General features: G+C 35.7%; 1 pseudogene; it reads left to right on the top strand.

Moving 5' to 3' along the window:
* The first annotated feature begins 6,185 nt into the window (after positions 1–6,185).
* The window catches only part of LOC122361124, a 16,093-nt pseudogene continuing 15,899 nt past the window's right edge, over positions 6,186–6,379 (top strand).

The raw sequence follows: 6,379 nt of genomic DNA, 5'->3' as shown, positions 1-6,379 counted from the left end.
AGTATCTGTGTTATAGCTCTAGGCTAATGAGAACCCTGAGGACAACTGTGTGCCTGTCCTTTGCTGAAGACTCTCTCTTGCTTTCTCAGATACCATCTGTCTTCGTATTGACTGCAAACTACACTGAATTGCTTACCGGTCAGAAGACAGTCTATCTGGATGCTTTTGATAAAACCTGGCTGAGTTTAAGAATGGGAGCAACTTTTACAATTAGGCTATAGAGATAATGAGGATTGGCAGGAAAGTGAGAACAACTGGTTTTGGTAGGCGCAAATGCACAAGGAGGTAGTCAAGACAAGATGATGACTTGGATGACTAGGAGATGAGGTAATCGCTGACTGAGTGATATGTGTGCTTAATAGCTGAGTAAGAAAGGGTGAGATACATGAAGAATGCTGGGCAAAATAGTTTGTGACTCTGATGGCTGGGTGAGTAAGGGCAGCCCGATCTATAGCTATTTGTATATATTTGAAAAGATTGCTAATTCATAATTCATAAGTACAACCTCACTCATATATATTTTGATTAATCATACGCATTTTATGATTTGCACAATTTGTATGAATTGCCTACACCTAACCCTGCCCCTAAAACTACCCATTAGTCAAATCAACACAAAATCGTACAAGTTGTATGAATTTTGTACAAATGAGTTACTTTATAAAATACATACAAATTGCAGTGAGTAGGTGAAAGTCTGGTGTGACTGTGAAAGCTGCAAAAGACATCAATATTAGAGGTCTGCACAGTTTTAAACTGAAGTCTAAACCTGGCCCTTACCCAAGATCTCTAACCTGACCCGACCTGACCTGAGTGGCACTGTAGAGCCTGAATCTGAAATCAATTTTCACAGTGAATAGCCAAACTGTTAAAATACGCTGTATTTCAAAATTTCATGCAACAGTCAGTAAACAAATACAAAGAAACAGGTTTATCATGGCACAAGGCAAGTTTTAAATATAGCTTATACAACAAATAGCAGACACATGTTATCTGTAAATAATAATCCAGCATGTGACTTAAAATAATTTAATGCACAACTTGAAGGAATAGTCACTTATGGCTTGTTCTAGCATTCTGCTTGGTTTTAATCAGACACAGAGATGAAGTTCTCAGATTTAAATTGATTATTTGAACTTTTATTTGAATTATTTAAATTGATGCAACCTGTGTTGTTAAAAGCGCTACATAAATAAAAATGATTGATTGATTGAATTAATTAGGGTGGCAGAGGGGGATGATTGTTGGGTATGTAAATCACCTGCATCTGTTTCCCTCTCTCTATCTATGAAGATGAGTTACAGTGATTTTACCCACTTACACAGTTATAATGCAACCAGTCAAAGCTAATTTAATTAATAAAAGTTTCTGTATGCGTTAGTGTTACTGTGTTTGTGCTGTGTGATCTCCAGTCTTTGAGTGCAATAATCTTTGTGGGCATCAATAAAATTGTAGCTTACTGCATACAATTACAAACCTGAGTCCGACTTGAACCTGAAGCTATCAAACCGAACCCAGGCCTGATTGAGCAAGTGGTAACACATCATTTTGGTAGTCCACTTTTTACTAGCTATAAGTAATTTTGCATCTATCACTTATTAGAGTATTAGTAGACAGTCTGCTTAATATCTGCTAAAATAAATAATCAACACCAATAATAATAATAGCATAGTGTAATGTAACATTGCACTTGCATTACACTTACACTTGTACTTCACTTTATCACTTTAAGTATCTACCAAATGATTTATTATTAGAATAGAGCAAAAATAATCAAAATAATAAATAAATAAATAAAAACCTTGAGGAGCATATAATGTATGGTGCCGCTGGAAAGATTTGCATTATGTCATTTCTCTGTACAACTTCAAAAACAGGAGTAACCCTATTTCAAATACTGTCAAACATGTAGCTGTTGCATTCTGCATCTAAATCAACTACTGTCGGCAAGTTCAGCACTCCCAGTGCATGCTAAATATTCTCTCAACACCCTATATTGCCTCTCTTCATCTTCGAACCACTTACGGCTCAAGAGGATAAAATGTGTTTGACAAGATTGTGCTCTTGACCATGAGTTATTTTACAGATCCCCAATAGCATACTAACTGATGAAACCACTAACCAATATCAATTCTTGTAAATGCGATTTGTGTTATATTCACTTGACTGAGAATAGCCAGTGCTCAATCATAATTCAATCAGCAGTGTTTTAGCTAACTACCTAGCATTACACTTTGAGAGTCAAAAAACATACATTGTAAAAAAAATTTAATTAAACCCTACGGCTCACAGTGATACACTGATATCTTAAGACACAAAACAATCGTTCTGCATAAAAAATATAACAGTATTTATACAACTTTTTTTTACACCTCTGGGAAGTTGGGCTTAATTTTGACTTCACATACAGAGGTAAGTAGAATAGGCTGATTATATTTCTCTTTATTTTAATGTGATACAAAATCTTTTTTGTCAGTAATAGAAATATGATTTAAGTGTAAGCGAGTGTAAGCACATTCAGTTATAAAATGTTAAATAACAAATAAGACACAGTGAGACAATATTTAAACAATAATGAGAAGAGTAGGGCATAGGGATACTGACTTCTGATTGAAAGAGTTTGTGCAGCAGATGGCTTCTGCGGCGTCTAAAATTGCACAGCATGTTGACATGTCACGCGTGAGGGTGGATGGAAATGAACACGCAGTTCTATGAAGACTCTTTTGAATGTGGGTTGGTAGGTTAATTAGGAGATTTTCAATGATCAGTTTGAAAGATAGGTAGCACAAAGAACTTTTAAGTCTATCTGCCGTGAAGCAAAAGAAGAAGTCTTGTCACTCTCAGGACAGGAAGACTTTGCGGTGGATCAGAGGTAAAAATACTACTGTAAGCCACAGGGGTTTCATTTGTTTTGTCTGTGTATGTTTTTTTACTCTCAAAGCACCTACAGAATTCATGAGTAGAAAACTCTGCAGATTTTTAATATTGCAGTGCCTGTCAATCAGTTTTTCCCATATGCACTGAACTTAGCATATTTTATATTTTACATAATTTAATTATGTTTTACCAGTAAGGGCATAGTACTCATATTAAAACGTATCACCATGTTTACTATCCATTCTATTTCCCCCAAAATCAGCCAAAAGCCATCTGCAAAAATACCACCTGGGTCTGCTGATAAGGCATTAATCTTCCCTAAACTCCAAAGCCAGTGAACTTCCAATGTCCATAACAAAACACTGTATGGATTCCATATAAAAATGACATTACTAGTAGATAATGCACAAAACAAGTTTTTTTTTTTTTTTTTTTTCCTGCTAAGAGTCTGAAACAAAACAGAATTTTTACTTTATTTTTATAGAGACTGCTGGCTCAAAATGCCCACAGTAATACAGGCAGCGAACATAGATACAGTTGGTTGGATATGCAAAAGGCATATTCACTCTGTCATGAATGTTTGGATTTATCTATCCAGAGCAGTGTGAAAAGAGAGAGAGATGGGCTGAATGAAATGATTTTTCACTCTCTGACAGTAGGTGGGACACACACATAAAAGTAGAAATGTAACATAGCTAAAGTGCTAACTGTTATTTTTATTATTTACTTTGTTATTCTAGAACTGATATTGGTCAAAATAGGTGTTACAATTAATACACACAAACAACATTGCACAACTTTCTGTATTTCTGACTCCTGCTTAGCATAATGAAGTTAAACAGCCTATATCTGATTTTATTTGTTAAGATGTCTCGTCAAACAAAACCAAAAGCAAAATTACAGAGAAGAGTCCAAATTCATCCTCTACTATTGACTATTTGCTTAGAGCATAATATATGAGTTCCTATAATTTTCTGCAACAGCAGCAATGGGCACATGACCAAAGGTGTTATTCTTATTGATTAGACTGTTTTCCTCACAGCATGATTGGAGAGATTGGAAACAGCTCTGAGGTAAAAGTAAATAAATACATTCAAGCTTAATAAGAATGTTTTATTTCAGACTGAACAGGTACATTAACTGTAGTTCATTTGAATTAAAATGTGTATCACATGAAATTTTTCAGTTGTCTTGTTGGGAACAGATCTGAACTTATTTTTGAAGAGGTCAGTGAGATCCAAAATATTGACTTTTATTGCCTGGACAAAAAAAAAGAAAAAAATTATATTGTTGGATAAACCATTCTTTATTAAAACCATACAATTCACTAAAACCATTCATAACACCTTCACAGTCAACTGTGTCACTGAGAGCTTTCACAAGGTCAGCTAAGCAAGCATTCCCAGCATGCCCGTGATTAATAGAAGCACTAATGTTTTGTTCTGGGTATCTTATACTTAGCTTTCCACGATGCGCTGTCACTCATTATAGGGGCGATGTTTCACAAGTGACATTGTGATTCAAGTGTTTCGAGACAAAATCAGATGGAAATGTTCACATAGCATCATCATCAGTGGAGCGTTTGTTCCCTTCTCAGGGAACAATGGCTACAATCACAACTACTTTCAGTTTCATCTGCTTTACTGTTATCTGTGTTTACTGTGCATTTTAGGCTATGCAGCTTTCAGCTTCATTAAAGCAGTATTTGATTAATTTTCAAAGCATACATATTACAAAGAACAATCTGGGTTTAGCCAGTGACCTAAAGCGGACCCGAGTAGGAGCAGAGTGGAATCTACTGAAATATTACTACTCTGTTCAGATGGGTGTAGTGCTGGGAAAGTGGGGAAGTCTAGAAGGGGTTGGTCTGTGTTTGGCTTTCATTTACTTTATTACAGCAATGATGAGATAGTGTAGCTTAGTTTATTACACACTGCCAATGAAAGCTCTCTGAAGCCACACCCATTCACTAAATCTCCCCACTCACATTGTACATCTGGATCTGTATCTGGGACAGTGATAGGAGAGGATATTACAATAGTTAACTATAAGTGACTCCTTCCTTTGTGTAAACTAACAATGGAGGAGTGAGATGCACATCTAAAATTTCTTTTGTAAATCTCTACTCATTAACACATGGTGGTTGAAGTAATTATGATACAATGATCAATATGCTGTGACCTATGGTGAACACAATTGCTTTATTGTTTTTCTCACGGTTCTTCAGATGTTTAAATTAGCCTTCTTTCAATCCATTATAGCCTGTCTGTCCGTCTACTTTCCTTCCCTTCCTCTCTTTTGTGCTCAGTCACAGCAAGGGTGATTAATGTGAGAACCCTACATAAAGAGGTTTTAATTAGAAGTCAGATATTATTATTTCCAAGAAATCAGAAAGCATTCGAACAAGCTTGTATATTTGTCTTGTGTTCAGGGATAGCTGTGTATGGCAGGAGGAGTTCTGATCAGTTCTGTGTTTTGTGCTTTCAAAAAAATCCATTTGTTTAATAAAGAGTTTGTTTATTGTCAAAGCATTTAATTTGGCTTGTATATGTGTTGACGAATAAAGAATTGGTCCTATAATTGTGAAATAGCAAACACCATTTTGCTGATTTTGCTGTAGCGCCACTGATATGTCAACTTTACGATATATATATTATTAGATCTGATAGCATTCTAAAATGTGATATGGTCATGTTTTTCCATGAGCTCCATACTCTATATTATCATACTAACAAGGGATAACAGCTGTCCTAAAAGTTAAAATGTTTAATTAAAGTCTATTATTTACATATTAGGCAGACAGATAGACAGATCGTTAGATAGATTACATGAACAGATGTCAGGTTTTACAGAATTAAATCGCCTAGATGAAAGTGAAATTACTTGTGTTACCCTTGGTACATAAACAGCCTGAAGTCCCTGAGCCTTTAGCATTCAATCTAGGTTGTTGAGCAGTTCATGAGAGGATACTGAATTGCTCTTGATTAATACTTTAGTCCCCTGGGGCAACTATAAGTAAAAAGGAAGATTTCTTAGTCAGCAGTGTTCCTGAACTTTACAGAAATGCTAATAGACTTAACATCCAACTATCCACTTGACCATATCTTCTTAACAACAAGATGCTTTTCAGTCACATTTCATGCTGTACAAGATTGTGATAAATGAAAAATGTATACTGTTTTGATTTACACTGTAATATTATTGGCAGTGTAATGCTATAATTTTATGCTAATAATAATTTTAGATCTGTTTTACAAATATTGCTAACAATTATTTACTGATAGCCCATCACATTCTATTCCTTGATTATGAAGGTCAGTGGTGTAGACACCCCCGAGCCGCCAAAGAGCACCGGGTTCTACTCATGGTGATGCCATGGTGATCTTCTATCTCTGCTGGCTGCCTTATGGGATCATGGCTTCGCTAGCCACTTTTGGAACCCAGGACTGGTGACTGTGAGGCTAGCATGGTGCCATCCATCTTAGCGAAATCAAGCACGGTC

This window comes from Puntigrus tetrazona, chromosome 2 (genome assembly GCF_018831695.1).
Source record: "Puntigrus tetrazona isolate hp1 chromosome 2, ASM1883169v1, whole genome shotgun sequence".
NCBI classification, from domain to species: domain Eukaryota; kingdom Metazoa; phylum Chordata; class Actinopteri; order Cypriniformes; family Cyprinidae; genus Puntigrus; species Puntigrus tetrazona.
The sequence above is the reverse complement of the archived record's forward strand: the minus strand, read 5'-3'. Positions and strand labels throughout refer to the sequence as shown.